Source organism: Larus michahellis, chromosome 8, assembly GCF_964199755.1.
Source record: "Larus michahellis chromosome 8, bLarMic1.1, whole genome shotgun sequence".
NCBI classification, from domain to species: Eukaryota; Metazoa; Chordata; class Aves; order Charadriiformes; family Laridae; genus Larus; species Larus michahellis.
The window spans coordinates 37,653,584-37,676,728 of NC_133903.1; the positions used below are offsets into that span (position 1 = coordinate 37,653,584).

The 23,145-nt window shown below is 40.8% G+C and overlaps 1 long non-coding RNA gene across 5 annotated transcripts in view; it reads right to left on the reverse strand.

The window, feature by feature from the left end:
* Window positions 1-23,145, reverse strand: part of LOC141747047 (uncharacterized) — a 99,070-nt gene that overhangs the window by 60,744 nt on the left and 15,181 nt on the right. For 2 of the 5 annotated variants that reach the window (XR_012588579.1, XR_012588578.1), the window contains exons 2-4: window positions 14,069-14,263; window positions 5,221-5,364; window positions 4,761-4,974 (exon numbers count right to left, since the gene is read on the reverse strand). This is a non-coding gene — a long non-coding RNA (uncharacterized LOC141747047). The remainder of the gene's footprint in view (window positions 1-4,760; window positions 4,975-5,220; window positions 5,365-14,068; window positions 14,264-23,145) is intronic. The other 3 variants (XR_012588580.1, XR_012588582.1, XR_012588581.1) reach the window with 3 other exon arrangements.

Sequence of the window (23,145 nt, forward strand, 5' to 3'; positions counted from 1 at the left end):
ATGCGAAGTAATTAATGCCATATGGTTTGAGGCAAGCACCTTGAGAAGCCCCCGGAAGCCCAGGAAGATGCCAGCCAGCGAGAGCACGTTACTGCACCTAACACCGGAGTGAGACTGTCCCACCCAGCTCTGCCGTCCCACTGACCTTCTGGGCAGCCTGGAGTGAGACGGCCAGTGAAGGTGCCAGAGACACAGACCACAGCGCCATGCCGAGCAAGTGACTCTCTATCAGAATTGCTAATAAGACACAGATTTAATATGTCAGTTTTGGCTAGTGATAACAATAGTGGCTAGAGAAATAATTAACACTGATTTCCATATTACAGATAATTCTGCAAATGAAAATGAATGGGGCCAAATGGTTCTGAGAATTCAAGATAACTCCAGAAAGTCAGGAAATCCAGTGGAGTCTGAGCAATTTATTTTTGAAATAATTTGAAATTACTTTGCATAGTAATAGGATTCTGGAGCTATGTTGTTAACCATGCAGAACAGCCACATTGATTGAGAGCTGCAGTAGAAGAAAATAAAACTTCCTTCCACAACGGAGGATTCCGAGACATCTTTATGCCCTCTTTAACCAGATAAAAAACAAAAGTCACCCCAATTCACCCATCACAAGTCACCAGCACAGTGTCACTCAAAGACAGAGACAGCTCACCAGGCCAAACCAAAGCAGCAAACCCACTCAAAATGTCTGTGGCACATGCTCGATTTCCTTCTGCGTCCCTCAGACATGTTTATATCAAGTCATATCATCACTGCAAAAAAGTAATCTTTTCAAGTATATGAACCATTTAGAAAAAATGCTAATAATTTGGCCTCATTTACCTTTTAATAAATATATACAGCTAATATTTACCTCCCAAATAAATTCAGGCCAAAAATGAATTGCTGAGTTACAGAAACATGCTCATGAGCTGCTATATCAGAGTGCTGCTGAAACACTTCCAACTCACGCATTCATCTGCTTCTCAGAACATGCCATTTTGTATTGATTTTAAGCAATTTTGTCAGCCTGACATCAGTGAAGTAAACACTACACAGAAGTAGCCCGTGGTCTTCCAATCACATATCTATACACAGCCCCGAGTACGGTAAGGATTATAGCTGTAACTGCCAGTTTCTACTAAAAAAAAAAAAATCTCAGGGCAGAAGGACAGGCTGACCTAATCGGGGTTGTTTGAATAGGTTTTGCAGTGGGGGCAGAGCTAATCCTTGGCTGACAGTCCAGCCTGGAGATTTTTTTTTTTTTTTTAATCTGTGATTAATGGACTTGACATCCATGTTCCCACAGCTTCTGCTAAACATGCGGTTCAGACCTTATTGTTAAATACCACTAAGATCACAGAAAACTAAACTCTTATGACAGTGGAACGACTGTGCCAAAGGGCAGACTTTTCTGAGACAAGTATAGGATTACAGCAGAAATATAACAGAGAGTAACAGGGCACTACAAAAAGGTTCACAATCTTGGGCCCCTGGATACCTTGCATCCTTAAAACCGGACTGACCTTTCTGAATGGAAAATAAATTGCGTTGAGAGATCTAACAAGATAACATGTTATCCAAAATTATACTGGGAGACTGCACGCACATACATGTGTTTATCCTATTTAAGTCAGAGGCACGTGCAATCAACTTGACCTTTCATTTTGTATTTACTCACTAATCAAAATCTTAAAGCAATTTGACTGAAGCACTGAAGCGCTGATGGAGATCTCTCTCCTCCAGAACTTGCAGGTTTGGATGCGAGCCGAGATGCAAGATTTGGAAATAAATTTTAAATCCTTAAAGTCTGAAGATGTTTGGATCCAATTAACATCAACAGGACCACATGTTCACAGGCAGAAAAGAACAAAACCTCCAGACAGATAACCTTTTTTCCTAACTACTCTGAGGTACAAAATTTAATTTTCTACTTTCTGTACTACCTCCACACAGAGTATTCTGGCTACTCCACATAATTGTTTTCTAGCTTCTCGGCTTCCATAAAAAGTGTTGATGAGCATTTCCTGATTTCTGGTTTTCTGCACACTTTGCACAGAAGCCAATAGCAAAAGAAAAAAAAACAGAGAGCCACCCACAAAAAAAAAAAAAAAAAAAACACCAACCAAAAAAAACCACTAAACACACAAGGAAAAACATGTCGGTCTGAAATAGAAGAGCAGTGTCAGTTCATAAGGGACACTGTTTAAACAGTTAGCTCGCTCTGAACCATCCTTGTTTTAGGCTGGGAAGTATTTTAAACCTTAATTACTGCAGTCTGCAAGACTGTGACAGATCTATCTTTTTCTTATGGGCATCTTGCCAAGATGAAGAATGAATTTTTCTTTTAAGACGACCATACTTAATTAGCGCTTTAACTAACTTTATGGTGCTTGTATGATTCAATAGACTACTTCTGGCTCTGGCAAGTACATCTGTCTGCTGCAGTTTGGGGGCTTCTAGGGTCAAAGCTATTTTCTATGCATTTTCACAATTTGTCATTATGTCTATATATCCCTATATATTGTGATTTCTAAACATAACATACAGAGAACAAGAAACTGACACTTCCAAACTTGACCAAAAAGAAAAAATTACTCTGAATATTCCTTACTATATCAATATTCACTGCTTGATTGCTGCTTCAGTGCGTTATTATGGAATTCGGATATGTATTTACAGCAACAGCTCCATACGAGAAGAGAAATAATGGAGATGGAAGAGCTGAACTCAATAAGGATAAAAACATAAACACATTACCCATTTTGACACCAACCCTAAGCCAGTATTTCATCTAGAGCTGCTATCCGGTACTGGCCTGTTGCGTGTTGCTTCTGCTGAGAGAAAGCCTAAGGCCCATATTTCATTGCTGCAGCTGTTTTCTCCTGAGCACAGACGTGGCCCTGCTTTCTGAGCACAGAAGGCATCAGATGGAGCCTGTTTCTTTCCTTTCCTTGTCCTTCCGAGCATCTTACAAGACAACTCTTACCACCAACCATTCTTTTGCTAGACACTCAGTGAGCTACTCTGCCTATTACTAGTCTTGTGGCCTTTCTCTCAGTTATTGAACACAGACGTGGATTTCTAAAGTAACTCTCCTATTTCCCAGCTCTGCGTTCAGCCCGATAGCACCTGGCACTGCACAGCTCAACAGCTGGGAAGCCTTTCAAGTGACTGGTGCTTCACCAAGGGATTCCCCAAAGCAGAAGAATTGTCTTTTACACTCAAGCATTATGCACGGTAGCTATTATCTTCACTGTCACACCCACCACCTTCAATGAGGTTTAACTCCAATGTTAACTGTACAAAATATGTGTCAGCTCTATGTTCAGCTCAGGGCTTAAAATGACATCATCCCTATGCAAACAGAGTTTTCAGATGTCAAACAATACAGGTGTAAATATATTGCATAGCCTTTTCTTTGTCAGGACATTTTCACATCTCCTATCCAAATTGAATTTCTTCCTACCAAAACATCAATTCCCACCATCTCTCCCTTTGCTCAAGTCCTCTCTGGGAATTCTGTAACATTGGTAGCTCTAGAAGAATGCCCATTGTTTCGGTGAAGTCTGCTATGTGTGACCTTCCATTTTATTCTTTTATAACAATCAACCCGCTGTAGTGAGGTTGTAGCCTCAGCTCTTGGGGACAGTCACCCACAGTCCTACCCTGCTCATCCTCACAGTGCATCCCTTATCGCAAACCTTGAGCCCAGCCCCTGCAGCCAGCCATTCTTCTCACCCATCCCTTTTGCAGCAGTAGCTCGGGGGAATATGCTTGCTGGCCTGTGCTGCTTCAGAAGCACAAGCCCCTGCTCCTACCAGGACACTACCTTGGTTCTGCTCTTCCTCTCACCATTTACACCTGCTTAGATAACTTGCTGCAAACCAAATCTGACTGCCACTCATTCAAGACACTGAAGACTCCCCTCAGCTGAATTTATTTCACTGGCAACAAAAGCCATGCTATCTGAACCAAGCAGCTCATCGTTTACTGTCACTCTAGGATCCTTAAAATCCCAGAGACCTGATGCAGCAATAGGCACAATTCCTTGCTCGTGTTGTTCAGGCAATGGGAGAAGCCAGCAGTAGTATTTTCTACCCAGTGAAGCCTCTGCATGGATAAAAGGAATTGTAGCAATTCAAAGCGAAAAGGACCACATAATGGGTCATACTAGCCATACCTTGGCGTCAGGATGTGTTGCCCAACCAGATGGGAAGCACAGCCTGGTACGCTGGAGCTGAATGATGCTTTGTACCAGAACAGTATGAGCTAGTCAAGCCTCACAGTGAACGGAAGAGTACCGAAGTTTATCACAACCCTTTGACAAACAGGAGCTGTGTGCCTTATGCAAAAGGACAGAGGCAGAGAGGATGCTGGCAGGGCTGGGCTTTCAGAGTACATCCTCCTTCCAGTTCTTGTCTAGATCTGAATTTCCCAAGAGCTCCCCTGTTCCATTAGCTGTAGTTGTGCTAACATTGGTGGAGAACCAGACAGAACACAGAGTTGCCAACACGCTTTTTACAGCCTCATCCAGGTGCCAGGAGAGGGCACGAAGAGAAGACCTTCAAGGGGAGAGCAGCCATAGATGCTGCTAAGAAGTAGTGCAAGCTATTTACTTCTGTTTACTTCTATCCCTCCTCCTCTGCTCCCTGATGGATGTAAGTGCTCCTTGGCCTGCTCGATCCCAGGGGTCAGTTCCCAGGAAGGAGGAGCGGCTGCCCATCGGTGTACCCACAATGCTCCCAGAAAGCAAGCTTTGCAGTACTTACCAATTCACCCCCATGAGCTCCTGGCGACAAGAGGACCCTGTTCTCTGTGAGGTTCACCTAAAAGCCAAGCAGCGTCAGAGTGCTGTGTCCACAACCAAGCACCAGCTATATTTTGTGACGTTGGGTCACTATCTTTTTTCCTTTTTATTTTTTTCTCCTCTTCTATTTCTGCTACTGCCTTGGCCTTTGATATCTTGGTGAAATGAGCATGTTTCTGTAAAAATAAAATTAAATTAATTTAAAATGAAATAAAGCAACACTGATTTCAACTGCCTTCCTTTAAGCAGGGAGGGTACACTGTTCATGACACGAAGCCAGGCAGCAGCACCCTGCCATCAGGGATCAAGTTCTGGCTAATGGCACACAGAACATTCAACTTGTAACATCTCCACTGTAAGTTTGCTATCTTGAGTATTTTTTAAACTTATTTTTGATGAAGAGAAATAATCCAGTAAGATACCTGACTACATCTTTTACAGCAGGATGGGTCTGTAACCTCTGTAGCCCATGTCTTCTTGTCCAGGACTGTTCCAGCTACTGAAAAAGCAGAGTCAGGATGCAAGAATGATGCTGTATTAAAAACACAGAGGAAGGCACGGATCACCTGGAAAAAAAGTCTTGCTTTAGCACTACCTATTACCTCTTGGACCACATCTGGGCTGCGAAACACCCCCAGGGCGGTGCCATGGCACTGCCTCTACACATCCGAGCCCTGTGGGCAGCAGGGAGTCCATCCAGTGCTGGCCCAGCCACCACCCCGTGCCATCCCTCAGCTGCATCTCCTGCACCGCTCCAGCCTCTCCGCTGGCTGTGCCTGACAGGGGAGATGACTGATTAAAGTGACAGACAGGGTTTCAATCGAGAGAGGAGCTTGTTTTAGCGCAGGCCTGTCTACTTCAGTAAATCTCTGGTTTTATCAGCTCTGTACAACTGGCTCATTTAGACCTGATCGGTGGCAGTCCATCTCCTCGCAGCCCCTTGTCAGTGACAGCCCTCAGGTGCCTAAGCACGCCAGGCTTGATACCAGTCAAACCCTGCTGCAAACAGAGATTAACCTGCAAAACCGTGCAGGGCCCTTTTAGAGTCTATTCTCACCAGGCACAAGGAAACTACAGTCTGCATCAGGCTTGGTAAACTTTCTTTAGGTTCTCCGAGTCCTGCATCTCATTTGCATTCACTTTAGAGGCCGAATAAAAATAACCAATGACCCAGGCAGCCCAGTTACTGCGCAGGAACCACATGAGCAAAAAGATTTCTAAATAGTCTTTGTGTAACTGAGTAGTTTGTCAGAAAACACTGGAACAGCTTTCAAAAATCTGCATAGCCATGTAGAAGATGAAATATTAATAGGTTTAATATTAAAATATTTGATTAAATTAATATTAATTCACCCTTAAATTTTAAAGAGTTTCATATTTCATAAGAAAATCACAGTGAAACTACCAATAGGGACTTAACCCACGAAACCGATTATACAAGATCATTAAGCAATGCCTCGAAAAGCAATCCAAAAATTTTTCAGTGATAAAGACAAATTAAGTGAATTTTGTTTACAAACAGCACTGTTTGTGCAAGTTCTCACTGGAAAGGAGATTTGCCATCACTCACAAATGTTTCATGTATGTTACTAGAACATAATACATTAGTCTTCTTCCATTCTTTAATATGCACATACAGTCCCATCTTTATTTTAACTTTTTTTTTTTTCTTCTTTCCCTTTTTATATACTTTGCCATATCAAAACTGTTCATTAGGTTTGGGCTAGTTTCCTTTTGCCAAAAAGAAAATAATAAAAAAAAAAATACACCAAAGGAGAGTAAACTCTCTGAATTCTTTCTGCGATTATTGGATAAAGCTCTCACAGAAGCTGACTTACTGATGGCTGAAGACAAAAGCTTTGATTGCACTCAATTATCTTCTGACAAAGCAACAGTGAGAATGGCAGAGAATTTTTTTTTTCAAGTGGGTCTACTCAATTTTTGCTACTACTTCCAAGCCAGAAAGTTAACTTCTTAAGGATCCAATTTTCCTTTCCATAAGTATACCTGTATTTCTTCTATCAACATTATTTTTAAGAGCTCATTTTTGATAACATCAGATTCATTTAAAGCATAAGCAAATCAATTTTGTTCAGTTATTCCAGCTCCTTTATATGTTCTTATAAAACACTTCTCTCTTTTGTCCTTTCTCAGGTATTCATAGTACACAACAAACCAGTCAGAACATTATAGTCAGTTCACTTCAGATATGAGCTACCAGTCTATGAAGTTACAATGCAGAATACCTTTCGCTACAGTACAGCGTACCCAGACTTAAATTAATTTTTCAATAACATTAAAATCTTGTTTGTATAACCAACAACACCAGACTAAAATGATGCATGGGGTTTCATAATTAGATAAAGCCATTGTTTAGAGTCAGACAGTGCCCATTTACAGTTCAATAAACAACTTGTCACAGCTGCTTGGTCAGAGCAGACCTGGATGTCAATGGAAACAGTTAGCACTGAGGCAGCGAAATAAATTGGTCTCCTGAGTAAATAAATTGAGCAGCAACATGAATATGCCTCATCAGTAAAGACTGTAATTTACAAAGGCTTTGTAAATAGTCTTTCATGTACACTGACATTTAAGGAAATGCCTTACCTTCTCTTATGTTTAGAAAAAAAAAAAAGTTTAACAATGATCTTTGGTCCATAAGTTTTATACACATTAGTGCATACAGTACAAAGTAACGCCAGCACTTACAGAAAATAGTATTTTGAATATTTTTCTCAATAAATAAGTACAAGTAATTATAACATATTATGGTGTGTTTAACATTTCCCGTGTTGGTTCTGCCATTTGGAAGAACCCAAGAGAATCAGGCAGAATCATACTGAACACTAACATCCTTCTAGCCAAGATGTAGTACAATTTCTCATCTCTACCAGCACTATCAGTGTGCATCCACCAGTGACAGCCAGTGCGTGTGCGCACAACACTATGAAAACAGAACACAAGTGTTAACTTTGGAGTGCGATACTACTTATCCTAAAACTTTTCAAATGTTTAAATTTATTTAGAATTTCCGTGGCCAGCCCGGCCTAAACCACACTTGTGAATAATCTCAAGCAAGCTACTAGTCTTATGCAAGACCATATACATTTCTATAATCATAGAATGGTTCAGGTTGGAAGGGACCTTAAAGATCATCTAGTTCCAACCCCCTGCCATGGGTAGGGACACCAACCACTAGATCAGGTTGCTCAGAGCCCCATCCAGCCTGGCCTTGAACACTTCCAGGGATGGGGGCTATCAGTGCTGCTTATTTTTTACTTGAGTGGAACTAGCTAAATGGCTAAGGCTGCAAATGATGCTGAACAGTTTGCAGACTTACAGTTGTTCAAAGGAAATTTCAGGCTTGATGAAGATCTATTGTCTCAAGAAAAACTGAAGTAGTAAACCCCACTCCCCCACATTAAGAAATTGGTACCCATGTGCATGCACATGTACACACATACACACACACCCTCGCCATAAACATAAAATGCAGCTGTTCAAAATCATGACAATCCAAGTACAAAGGTTGCTGTTAATACTGCACACATTTGCAAAAATCATCATCATTTCTGGCCTGCGTCTAAACTGATGAAAAATTGATGGATTGCATTTTCTAGAACACTTCCCAAACCAAAGGATATCAACAATGTTGTTATTTCCACGGAAATAGTTTGCTTAGCCCTAAATTAAATTTCCATTTCATCACATTAATCCATGTACTTCTATAAAAAGAGGGGATGGGCAGGTAGAGAACAATAACATTAGTAAAATTATACATAATTCTGGAAAGAATTATAGAAACACAGTCTGTCTTGTATTTCCTGTACTGTTCATAATATGTCTCCCTTTGACATTTCTGAAAAGGAAGGAAAAAATATCTATTAGGTTTCAAGTCCGAAGCAATTAATCATGTGAGAACTATTGAACTATTTTAAAAGTTAACTCTTCAAAATGCATAACTTGTTTGTTCCCAAAATATCATTATTTCATTTCAATGCTATTTATAAATGACTTATTGAACAAAAATGCCTTTTACTTTCAACTCTCAGTGTATATTCTAATGCTTCTGCACTCAGTATGCCTTACTAACCCACCACCATATTTTTCTGTTCTTTCCAGAAAACCACTCTCTCTTACAAACTGCAATACTCCTGTTGACCAGCTGAGAGAAACACCAAGGTAGTTTGCTCTTGTTTCTTTGGAATTAAGTCTTTTGTTCTCTATTTTTTCCCCAAAATCTCAAATTAGTGGACTTTTATTCTAATTCAGCCCCTTCTGCAGTCAAACATCAAGTTCATTTTACTTGAGAACAGCAATTCTATTTTTCTTTCCAAAGTGAATCTCAGAAAACAACTCAGGTCCAACTAATTACAAGCAGGTTTATTAGAACAGAATAGATACGGATAATTTCAATAGAAAACTCTGCAGGAAGAGAAGAGCTGCACATTACCGTGGAATACAAGCGACAAGATCATTACAAGCTCCCCGTGCCTCCCTTAGCACCTCAGTGCTGTTCTCCCTCAATTTCTATGTCCTTTTTAAATTCAAAGGCAAGCGTCACAGTTTCAGTTCGTCTCTCACTTTCTGAGCCTACTATGTTAGAAAATTAATTCTTTACTGTAACCGAAGGTTGGCTTTAATGACCCTAGTACATACTGTCCAAGACAACTTTGATTGGCTCATCTGCATTTCTTCACAGGCCTTGATCTGACACGATCATTTCAGGGCAGGTTGACTTCACCTGCTCAGAGGTATATTTCTATTAAATTGTTGCTCCTTTTTTCCATGTAAACACCTAATAAATTCTCTTTACAAAAAATTCCTAGATCATTTCTCTGTCTGCCATCCCACTTTGTTGTGTTGGAACACAAGTAGAACCTCCACTACACCAAAATTATGTAAAGTTTGAAAATTCAGGGCAAAATTACAAGTAATTTTTCCAGACACAGCCGTTTCTCCCTCTTTTTCTGTTTCTCCGCAAGTACAGACAGATATACACAACTTACTAGCATCAGGCTATCTACACCCAATACAAAGGAAACCCCCTCCAGGAGGGAGCCAAGCTACAGTTCAGGTAACAGAGGAAGGGGAAACAACACAAAGTCAATAGTCGGGGGAATTTGTGAGCATGCGGCCTCTTCTGAAAATGTGGTCTTCTATTTACATGCATAATCAACACTTTAACGCCCAGTCATACGTACAGTTTTACTATGATTGTTTCAGTGAGTTAATAAAAAAAAGAACAATAAAATTGTTGCCACAACAATAAAGTCGTAATTATAAAACTCGGACATCCTCCAAATCACCAAATACCATAGTCAATAAAGATTTGAAGAACAATTCAAGCTAAAAGAGCTTAAAGTAAAGGTTTGCTCTTTTTCCACATTGGACAATAATGCCATGTTGCTGTTCAATTTATTTTCCAATTTTTAATCGCTTTACAGTGGAGGATCTGTCGTGAAGTGACCTCTCTCCCCGTTTTAAGTTCTTACCTCTGTGAGATAAGTAATGTCATACCACTAAAAAAAAACACCTTTTTCCAACTGAATATCACACCTGTTGTCTTCCTTCAATCACACCACCCTCTCTGGCGTAGGAAGTACAAAAATCAGAATTCTGTCTTTAGTATCCACTGAAAGACCTCCCTTTCTCACAGTTGAAAACCATATTAAACTGAAATAACATTACTAGAAATAATGTATGACTGCAAAATGTGCAAATTGTAACGAAAGGCAGTATCGTAATGCACGAGTATGAAAAAAATCCTACATCACACAGCACCGACCATGCTAATCCTGGGCTCTCCTCCCCCAGCTGAAAGCGTGCCTTTGAAAACTTTGTGTTCCCTTAACGTAGCTTTATTTTAAGATGGCAAATAAAGGAAAACTCTTTTTCTTCTTGATTTGGGCTGTTTTTCCTTCAGGTAAATGAGCGCTGAAATGGAGAGAAATTGTCAATATCACTGCCTGAATGAAGTCACTATGCCTCTTATCACAGAGCAGAACCAAGAAATACATCAATAAATAAAGATGTATTATTCCAGACTGTCATTTCTGTTATTAGGCTAATGTATTCCAGAAGCAAGTGAGGGAGAATAGAGTGCTCTTCCAGTAAGTGTGTGGTTCTGCAGGTATTAACAGAAATACTGTAGCAGAGCTCTAATTTGCAGGAGCCTGCAGCAAGGTTGCATTCACAATAAGGTCAGTACAAAATGGCAAGCACATTAGCAAGTAAGCTACTCCCATACGCGTATAACACTTTTTCCATCAATATTTTGTGGGAATTTAAGCCACAATGATTTTATTATTTTATAAATCTAGGTTAGCATGTGTATAATGACATGTCAGTTCATGCGCAGTGTCAACATAAAATGCCAGTTTTGAATGCAACCAGGCATGTTATTAAAATGAAAAGTTCTGACTGACATTTCCAAGGAACATTAGTTCTTCCATAACTAACTCAGACCTCAGAGTAACCCATAAATAGACTGAAGTATGTCCATTTCAGCATCCAGCAGTCCTCCTACACAGGAGGTGTAGTAAGTCAGCAGTAAGCCATTTCCCTGCAGATGAAGGATTTAGTCTAATACCATTTGTCCTTTTCAACTTAGGACACCACAGAGGTATTGACCATCACCAGTGGAAAGGTCCAGCAACATTTTGGCTGTGAGGCAAACAGCAGCCAATCACAGCTGTAGAGTAACAGCTTTACCAAGCTGGCCTAAGTAGCATAAATCTTTAGCAACATGCAGAAGAGTAACCTGTGAAAGTTCTGAGAATTTTGCTGCTATTTTTTTATTTGATTTGTAAGTTAGTGGTTGAATCCTGGTCTTACTGAATTCAACCAGACTTGTGTCAGTGACTTCGATTGACTGAATATTTCCCACTGCAGAGACCTTCCTTGAAATTGTACGAAAATAAGTGTTTTTAGCTGTAGAAAAGATGCATTATAATATCCACTCGTCAGCACATAATACAAGTCATACTTCACTCAATTTCCTGTAATTAAAAGGATAGATATTTCTTTGAATAGCTGGATCGTTTAATGCAGTGAGGCAGCATTCCCTTTCACAGGCCACAAGCGCTGCCTGGCTAAAGGAATTAAAAACAGACCATTACCTGCTGCAACCATGACAATTGCAAAGTTAGAACGAGAGGTCAAAAGCAAATGGAAGTGGTTAAAGGGCTGCTGAGGCATGGCTGGGCTCCACCGAGTTCCTAAGGACTAACTCTGAGCCAGCTCAAGGCTATTGAGCAGGGAAGGGAAAATCTGGTGTTGCTGGGGCCGCAGAATAAGCTGTGAGAGCAGGAAGGAGCAACAGAGGATTATAAGAGGGGAGTGGGTAGTCAGGTGTGAGTGCAGCTGAAAGGAGTTTAAGAAGTCTTTGAGGCTATGAGCGGGAAAGGGATGACAGGTAATAGGTTTTCAGGCAGAGGGGTTGGATATGGGCTAAAGAGGCCAGTATGGTTCCAAAGACCATAATCAAGGTTCTTGTTCCAGGTTTCCCCTTAAGCAACAAATTCAATTAAAATATGTCTTAAATTTATTATTATTAAATATTTTTGGCTAGCTCTTGTCTAAGGCCATCACCAGACACCTCGAGCTCATTCTCTGGACATTTCTAAACACACAAAGGCAACATCTTCTTGCATGATCAAGAAGATACTTGTCTTCCTTTCACACGCCTTTCCCAAAGGTAAACAGTTTTGAACTCCAGCCATCACCTGCATACTTCTTGCAGAGCTGAAAAGACATTTACATAACAAAGTATTGACACAAGTACTTGAACCTATCCATCAAGAACTATCAAAACAAGGCTGTGGTTAGTAATGCTACTGTCTACTTTAAGCAACCAATAATATTAGCAGCAGAGTGCTCCATCAATTTCAGCTTTCAGGTAGAGTTTAGGGCAGTGCTAAGTAGAAGAAAGTGTAAAATACATGTCTGAAGTTTACAGGAAACTTGACTCTCTATGACTAGCCGTGACAAGGAGAAAAATTAATACTATCATTTAACAGAGTTGGAAAGTAGCGTTTTTGGTGGTGCGTCTCTGGCTCTGTATCCAGAACAAGTGGCAACAGAGCTGGGAGATGGTGTGCACCAAAGCACAAATGTCCTTAATCACAGGGGAAGGTAACCAGCTGCCCACCCCTCAAAGTGCTTTCCACCATTGACCAACAGTACTTCCACTTTTCACAGAGTGAGCCAAGTATTTTTTATCCAGCTCCTGTTTCATGAAACCACATCAGTCATGCCTGCATTTATCTAACCTATTCCACTGGAAGCACAGCTGCCCATTTTGTGGGACAGGGCTTTTCTTCCTCATAACTGGGCTGCCACCATTGTGCATATTACTTCAAGAAATCAGATTTAAAAGTTCCTGTGGAGGCTGCCTCCCCGCCTCACCTTCAACTTATCCCACCTCTCACCTGTCCTGTAGTGCAGGTCCTGATCCAGGCCTGCAGCACCACAGATGGGGCTTCCCTGGAGCTACGCTATGGATCACCCTTAACAATGACTGTCTAGTCAAAAAAAGGTTACAGCACTACAATAAAGAGTTCTGGATTACATTAGGAAGCTATTTTTCAGTGCTCTTGTCACACCCAGGTCTCAGGTTTCGTTGTTTGATCTTGTCTCCATTCATTACACTTTTAGGAATTTCTAAAGCTTTACATGGAGCGTGGCTCCGTCCTGCCACAGGACAGAGCAGCACAAACTCCTTCAGCTCCTTTACAGTCCAACTTGAGACACTGCAAGGGCAGAGGGATTTTTACGAGCTTATAATTAGATATTAAAACCAAATTTGCTAGTAAGTGATTAAACAGATGTTTTGCTCTGGGACGTGTAGATTTTTTGGGGGTTGTTTTTGATGAAGAGGACTATCTTCACCAGCAAACCAATAATTAACCATTTAGAATCTAAGATGTAGATGCAAAAACTTCAAGTCACTCTTACTGCAGTTAGAAATTACTGATCAGTAGTGTTGATTACCACTGCAGTTTTTCAAAAAGCTTTAAGATTAAGAGACATTCACTGCTCCTCTTCTGTCAGGTGCCTCAAAAGGAAACCATGAGAAGAGACACACAATGAAAAGCAGCAGGTAATACCATACGAGACTCCTTATTAAAAACATAAAATGCCTTTCACTCTTGCTTTTATTAAGTCTACTTTTCAAGCCAAATGAAAGTTAGGTGAGCCGATTATAATACAAGTCACGTCTAACTATTTCATTATCCGCGTCCTGCAGCACGATAGCCCACAGAATACCTTTTGAAAGCTCCAGAGTGACGGCAGCGGGTTGAATATAATGAACAGTGTTACAAATGGGGACACGAGACGACAGGTCTGGTGAAGAAGGAGTCTCCTGGAAACTGTACGGCTGTAATTACTGAGTGCTGGTGCTGTCTCAGTTGGCTTCAAACAAAGGTAACCGCCTTCAGCAAGTTATATTTCCTCAGCCAGCTAAAATGAAACCAGTCAGAGACACAAATATTTATGATACGCAGTACATAACCAAAGTCATTGTCTGCTTTTATTACCTTATTTCTCCTGTAGCTTTGAAGTCTCCCAGATCAACAGCACAAGAGAATTAAACAGTAAAGCACTGAATTATTTTTAAATTAGACTTCCAAAACTAGAAATGTTGAAGTCATATTTATAGGAAGATAAAATGCTCTTATTTCTGGCACTTTACTTGCATGTCACAGTTGTTTCTCAATAATTCATTCAGCTTGTTGATCGAGAATCCGTCAAGCAGCAGTCAGAGAGAGACGAGACCTCTGCCTCCTTGCACGGGAGCTCCCCTCAACACACACTGAGCAGGAATAGTTTTGGTGATAACGAGAACGTCAGGTGCAGACCACATGCACCACTTGCTGCAGGAGACAGCAAGGCTCAGAAGGAAGCTCAGGCCAATCCGTGTTTTCTCACCTGTAACCTCCTAAATCTCAGGAAGGGGCTCACTTGGACTTGTATTAGCCACACAGCAAAAAAAAAAATCTTTGGAAACAGCAGACAAACATATCATTAATTAGATAAAAAGACAGCAATGTGAGAAAGAATATCATCTCTGTTGAAGTTGTTCCTCGTTAGTATCTGCGTGCCTCCACTCCTGCTTCCTTTTCTCTTACTACTTTTTCCTGGAGAAATCATGAATTCTGAAGATGCACTTCCTAAGGTTAGTGATAACCGTTAGATTGTATAAGAGAAAAGACAACTGGGGCTATTATATCATTATTCCTCATCTTGATATCATTCTCTTTCATGGTCAATTATTTAAGGAGAAAAAAAAAGACCACAAAGCAAAAATAGAATAGGTTCACAGAGGTGCAACAAGAAGTACTACAAGTTTGGAAAAACCTCTTTATAATGAGCAATTAAAAAGGAGAGAAAAGTTAACTAGTGAAGAGATGAATAAAAGATGACACAATATGACATAAAATATAATGAACGAAATGAGAGAGGTCAGCCAGGTGCACCTATGCAGCTGTCTTTTCAATCTTTTCGAAGATTTTGTATCACACAGCGCTCCCAATGATATAAGAAGGCAACATACTTGAAAGTGGACAGAGTGACATATAAAATGAGCCTGCAGAAGTTGCTGCAATGGCATTTGGGCTGCACCTGCTAAATACAGAATTTCATTTTATTTGCTGATTACCAGTTGTGGTTTACCTTTTACCGCGGAGGAGCAGAGACTCACCCACAGCAGCACAGTTCTTGCCCAGCCCTCGGGCAGTTATGGCTCTGCCACCATCACACTACAAACACATCAGAACATGGCGCACAAAAATTTCCCTGCAGAAGGGAAACCGCAAATAATGAAACGGGAGCTGTTTTACATGCACATATTGTGAAAGAGAAGCCGTTTTACCACTGTCATCACAACATGAAAACTGGAAGAAACGCACCAAACTAAAGACTCTCAAGAAGGCAGAGACCAAGGCTTGCACCCTCAATCACATTGTCACAAACCTGCAAGTTCCCCATTCTCATTTAAGCTTTGTGAATCAGAAATTCATTTGATAAAGGGGTTTTCTATCCTTTATTGCACCGTTCTCCCTGCAGAGGTGTAGCCAAAATTGTAAGGCAAGCCTTTGTCAGATCAAGCAGCAAACCTGGGAAGTCTAGCACTATTTCGACAGTCAAAGTGACAGAATTGCTGAGTCCTATCCTAACAGAGTGGCTGCTGTGGAATCCTTCTTGGGAGACCCCAAATGACAAAAAGTGGCTACTGGATCCCAAGTACATGTGAGATCAGGAAACAGGAGCCAACCCGAACAGTTAAGTGCATCAAACGAAAAGCAGGTTCAGAACTGGCCCAATGCAGGTGAGGTCGCATGTCAGAAGCCAAACACATAAGTGAGGGTCAAGCTCATAGGAACAAGAGTGTCACATAACCACAGAATAAACTGTTACCCTAACCATAGACTACATAAGACAAAAATTGAGGGACGACACTGTGCGTGCAGCTGCTGGATTGTAAGCAGCCATCGCATGCAGCCCTGCACACAAAAAATCTCCTATGCAACCAATATCTCCTTCCCCAGGAAGCACCCACACTTTTACCCTGCCTACCACCCAACCAAAGCACTGCAGGGCAGAAAAACAAAACCCTGAAATAAGGCAAAGAAAACAGTGACTGTTAGTAAAACTTAACACAAATACATAAAAGCAGAGAAGAGCAAATCTGTCAGTATATATTCTCTACCTCTTCCCCAGAGGCTCGCATCTTACCATTACTGCAACTACGGCGCCCTAAAGGCCTCTGCACTGCAACCACAATTCTGCCTTTTTTAACAGATGCCTGCCCTCCATCACACCTATTTCCACGTTACATCCTCCCGCTGCTACTTCAAACACTTTCTATTCATGGTATTGAGAACAGGCCATTTCACAAGGAGGGCACAAGTAAGGCAGGCGTGCTCAGTCTGGAACACACAAATTACCACTATGTCCGTAGTATTAGCACTACTAGTGATACATTTTCCACTGAAGTGTTGGGTACTGCCAGTGGCCCAAGATGCTGAAAACCAAGCCTGATTGAGACTTGGAATTCCAGTTTTCTTTCCCTCCTGTGCAAGCTGTCAGCAACCTGCAGGTCACAAAAGGTAAATGCGTCTGAAATATCAACCCATTAATTTTTTAGTGTTTTTTTTTTTTTTTAAGCTCCCAGATGTTCCATCTTAGCTAGTCAGCATAGCACATGCAGCTGCACAGGAACTGATGAACAATGCTTTGATATTTGACATGGAAAGAAGAACACGCCAGCTCCATGGTGCCCTGGAATGGAGACCTGTGGAGCTGCTACCCAGCCCAGGCACCCTTTCAGCAAAGCCCACCTTGCTGCGAGCTGCATTGCTTGGCCAGATGTGATTTACCCCAAACCTCAGTGTGCTGGGAAGGTAGGGCAGACAAGGACTGCCTGAGTCATCAAGTCCATTCTCCTGTCATCAGGCAGCCATACCATATACGCCTTTTTCTAAAACTTATCAGTCAACCTCTCAAACTACATCTTAAAACTAGTTGAGGAGAGGTTGAGGAGGCAGATGAAGGTGAGGTAAGATACTGCTATTAGACTGAAATTATTGCATTTACAATTAAGAAATGTTTTTAACCGATGCTACTAACAGGACATCTGAATTCACTTTTGGGGAAGAAAAAAAAAAAAGTGTTTTTCTGCAGAGGCTGTTCAGCTCAACTACAGATAAGCTGAAAAGTGCAGTACAGCTTCATTCCGAAAAGAGAAAACACCAGCTGATTTCAATCACTGACTCATAGATAAAATATTCAAATAAGTGAAGTGACAAAGAAGATTGAAAATTTTTTGCATCCTGATAACAGTGTGTGTCACGCATGGTTACCGAGGGCGTTATTAACACGCATACATACACCCAGTGATGAAGACTTGAGGGTTTGCTATATATGATATGTGAGTTCGTAAATTTTTTTCCGGAAAAGAAATTCATTAAAGGCATTTGCCATGGATTTTTGCTGATTATAATATTTTATATGACTGCCTTATGCAGAGGGTGAAGGGTTTCTGCCAAATTAGTTCTTAATTGTACCTCATCAAATACAACAAAGCCATCTATCAGTGAAATGATGCCTGCTACCATGTGATTTCCATTACACAAACCATTTTATGTCAGACTTATGGATATTTTGACTGAAAGCAAGAATTCAAGTTCCTGGTTTGGGGCTTCTGGATTTGTCCTACATGTAACAAAGGCACTGAAGGAACTATACAGTTAAGGGAATCTCAGCCGGCAACATATTTTTTAGTAAAGTTGAAAGCTTTCACAATTGTGTTCATCACCAAAAAGAACAGAGTTCAGAGGCCCTGCCTAAACATGTTAAACAATTCCTGCACTGTACAAGTAGTGGTAAATAGCCACTGTCTGACATTTAAGAGCCCTGGATGACCAAGGGAGATTGTTTTTGTAATAACGTCTCCAAATTCACTCGGATAAAAGTTTATATCTCTATATTTCCGATCAAAAACTTAGGATGCAATTGGGAATACGTGGCATGGTAGATTTGTCCTACAAAAACTTACACCAGGAAAGCAATTGCAATCATATTTTGAGCAGAGAATTTGAAAGCAGAAAAACAAAGAGCAAAATATAGACAATAATTGCTAATGTCAGTCCATTCAGACGGTATTACCTTTTATCTGCAGACTGCCTGTAACGCTCACAGTAATGACTTGGTAGGCAAGGCAACAAGCGATATCCTTTCCAACTTGGTACTTCGTTAAAGAGTATCCCTTCCTGTATGCTACATCACTGCGTTCGGACTTCTGTTGATACCAAGTGCGTTATGCTACCAAGTGCGCTAAAGAATTCAGCATCTGTTACGTATCTTTTCCCTATTTAGGATAAACAGTAAGTATTTATCAAGAACCCCGTCTCTGTTGATTAACCACCCCGTTTCTCCCTCCCTTCCCCATTTGCAAATCTCTTCCATAAAATTTCTGCCTGGACTAAATCTCTGCCTGCACGCGTGCCATATGGCACGACAACACAAACGAGATGAGACTAAGTTAATTGGTCATATTAGACCCCATGAAAGAGATTTTAAGTTCCATTAGGAGCATTTTTGCACCTATGCAGAACACAGAGGTGTCGCCCAAGCCATGGAGCAACAGGCTGCTGCGCATGTAAGTTATTTGTGCACAGAAGAGATGAATTCTTCCTTCATGAGTTCCCCCATCCGACCTGACAGTTCCTTTCATAAACTGGAGACGAAAGAGAATGGCAGATTTCACTTGTCTGTTTATTTACTTTATGAAAATATATTCGTACCACTAAAGCACGCATACCTAAGAACAGACACAGCCGTATCTAGAGCTCAAAAAGATACGTGAAGGCCTTTGCCAAGCAAAGCAATGTAAATCTCGAGAGTCCAGCAATCGCATTGCAGTAACTTTACTTGCAGAGATATTAGAATCAGGCTGAGACAGCAAACAAGTGCCTTTCTCTGCTTTACCTGCTGTTTTTTTGAAACACTTGAGTATCTAGGGGTGGAGGGATATACACAAGCCCCACGAGCACCACTCATCTGGTTTTGCTCTCTGTTGAGCCTACCCCCCTGCTCAAATTCAGTTTGGCTTTGCCTGTAATGAAATCCGAGGAAAAACAAATCTGTCGCTTTAATACAGCTTCGAAATCACAGCAGTGCTGCTAACAAGATATTTTAGAAGAGAAGATTTCATGTCTATTCAAAGCAAAGAGCAAATATGAAGTACTTTTCTGGACAAAGGAAAAAAAAAAATCATAACAAGAACCCTAATGATACAGTAATAAATAAGAGAAATACAATGCTGCTTTTGAGCATGGACATAAATCAGATGCTGGTGTGCTCCCTGCTGCTTGTGTGTGGTGTTGCTCATCACTACTATAATTTATACTTGAAAAAAATCCCTTTAAAAAAAAAAAAATTAGGGTATAACAGATTTCAGCACAAACTCAGAAAGTTGAATGATGCTAATCACAAACAAAGTATTTTCCACTGAGCAACTGGGAATTCTCAGAGAACATGACCAAATCCACTATATGGGAAAACACCAATTTCATGATTTGTTAAAACTTCTGGTAATTCATACAGTAGACATGAGTTTTCAATTACTGTTTATAGAACACAAAGTATGTTAGTTGCACAGGAAGACACACAGAGGTTTTTTTCAAACGAAGCTACACATGACCTGTCACTATTTCATTTTGTATTGTCTTAATTCTCAAAATCTAAAGATTTCCAGATGGAATTGCCTTCACTTTCACAAATATTTCTAGGGTCCTTCAAACTAAACCTTGTGAAGTACTTCATACTTGATCTTGATATTTTTGCCTTTCCCCTCACCTCACCATTAGAAGAGGGACCACAAGAGAGGCAGGTTGCAACTCCAAAGCCAAAGTCGGCTCCATGCCAGCAAGTCACCTGCCCTGGGCAAGTACAAGCTGTTTGTGGCTCCATGGGCTGGCTCTAGCCCCTGGAAGGGCCAGGGGACCCTGGGACCCAGCCTGAGAGCCACCGGGCTCAGCAGGGACAGTCCTCCCCAGATAGATTGGGGCATTTGTCCCCTTTAAAAGGCAAACAAGCTTTTCGCTATGTTTTTTCCCCACATGAAGTGGCTCATTATGAAGCGGAGAGCACCCGTGCCTGCTCCACAGAAACGTGGTCTGCTGTCGGCTCAGTTTCTTTATTGTCAAGAAGGGTTAAGACTTTCCCAGGCAGAAAATCAGAACAAGTAACATAAGACTGCTGACAATCCTGCGGTAAGCGGAGCAGGGGGGTTGTGGGAATTCAAAACAAAAGAGATAAACGTAGTTTGCCATGTCAAGTCATCACCAAGAGAAAGATTTTGGGGTAAAGCGCTGCCTGAACAGGCGAGCTTGGGACCGCAAAGCAAGACAGCGTCTCCTCACCAGGTGCGGGGAGAGAGGCTCTACGTGTGCTCTGGGTAAATACAGAGCATCACATCAAAGACACACCTGACTCCACCAGCCATTTTTCCCCCCTAATGGGAATAACCTGGAGGACCCCAAATACTGCCTAACAGCTTGGATCAAAGAGGACAAAGAAATATTTGCTGTACTCCAGCTGAATTGGAGTTTGCACTACAACAAAGATAAAAGAATATTTGTTTTTCCTCATTATATGAAGCTTTTTCAACAAAATAATTAACTGTAGCATAACAGAAAGCTTCACTGGATAAGAATTTTTAAAGCATGTGTTGAAATCCAACTATTCCACTGAAAATGAATTTGAAAGGCCATGTAGGAATAAAAAAAAAATAAAAAAAGAGATGTGAAGCTTTTTTTAGAACTTTTTTTAATATTTTCTACCCTCTTAAAAGCATAACCATCAAAGCAAATAAAAGTTTAATAAGTAAAAAAAAAAACATTTTAAATGAAAAACCATGATTAACTTATTAAGACCCATTAAGTGTATAATTACAAGGATTCTATTACATTAAGATACCAATTTCTTTAAAGCCAGAAATAATACCTGCTGAAACTTTAATTATTTAAATGAGAAGAGAAAGAGGCATGTTATCTTCTCTGACAAAGATTAAAATCAATTTAATTGCTTCTCTGCTGCATTGACATGATTCTTGCTGTGAGTCAAGCAACCAAAAAGGGAAATTAATACTGCAGCTGTTAATCAAGTGATATTTGTGTGCTCCATCTTATTATAGCAGGAGAAAGAATAACTGCTACTTTGGAGAGTTTGTCCACACTATACTTCATAGAAATTTTTTGCTTCAAAGAGCACCTTTACTTAATTTGAGTTGCAGGCATCTCCAGGTGACGTGCAGCCTGAGAAAATTGTATGTTACATTGTTTGATCCCCTCATAAAAATTGTTCTGCCAAGAGTAAGGTTTGTTTCAAATTAAATTCACCCTCGGCTATCTGACTCGCTGGTATGAAATTACGAAGTCACACCAAAAAGGGATAAAAATACAGCTGGAGGAGGGGGTTGCCTATGAATCATAATATATTTTCAAGGAAGAAAGCAGGTCAAAAAATCAACAATTTCGGTAAAATTAGAACATGCATTTGAAAACTCGTAACAGCTGAGCACACAGCACAACCCATGGCTTCTATCTGCTGATTTAAAAGTGTTTATCCTTGCAGTGCCTTTGTTAAACCTCTGCACCAAGTGAATATTCAGCAACATCTACAGTCGACAAATTAATGTATCTGATTGTAAGAAAAATGGTATTGTGAAATATTTATGAGTTCTGAAATACAAACCCGTGTGGTGCCTCATCATCTCTTATCAGCCCTTGTTAACTTTACAGATGATGAGAAGCACCAGAATAACTGAGGTTGTCAAAACTAATAGATCTCAGAGGCTCGGCACCAGCACGGTTCAGTTCCATCTACAGTCCATTTTTGAGAAGTTTTAACTCCTTCACTCCTCTTCATTGAGCAGGAATCAATTCCATTACCCGGGTTGTTATTCACTATTTGCAGCACCAGGTGGCCCAGGCGCTGCCCTCGATAGTCCAGGATGCGCAGGCGGCACTTTTGGGGAAGAACTTGTGTTAACAAACCTACCGACAAATACCAAGTAGCTTGATTTACGCAAGACTGAAAGTACTATCTGGATCTTATTGGAAACTCTAGGATCCAGAAAGAGCAAAATAAAGGTAAAATTCTTGGAGAAGGGACTTTCTTGGGACAATGCATGCGATTTGCTACCAGGGCTAGAAGCATTTGTAACGCTATTTGTGCTCTTAATGCACTAGCAAGCATTAAATGACTAGGTACAGAGTAAAATGAGTGTTTTTAAACTGCAAAACAGGTTTGATTTGGGTTCATTTCAACGAATCAGTGAAGGCAAGGATTCAAATCTCTTTTCCTTCTAAGTTACTTAGGCAGTTTCATTCTTATCTAGTGCTTTAAACCAGGTACCCGGACACTTCGCAGTCCTTTCTGCGGCTGGCCGCGTTGCTATCCAGACCACCAGCGCATCTGCAGTTTGGCCAAAAGTGGCTGTGAGAGGTCCCAAAGGCTGTTTTTTAAGAAAGGAAAATCTTCAGTGGGTTTTGATATAAGACCGCAGTAGCCAGCCCAGGTTTGTGTTGTGACAGACTCCCAGAGCTCAGATGTTCTTTAAATTGGAAGCCAGGGAGCCCTAGTTAGAAGGGATTTTGGCTCCGTTTTAAGATCTCATACATAAGCATTCAAAAGCAGACCTAGTCCTGAGCCTACCTTTTGGTTCGCTGGGGACAAAAACAAGCCACTGCCCGTAAGACAGCCCAGTTAAGCAGCCATCATTACCGCATCACTTCCATTTTATCTCCCTTTCCAGCGAGCACTGGGGCTCCCCCCAT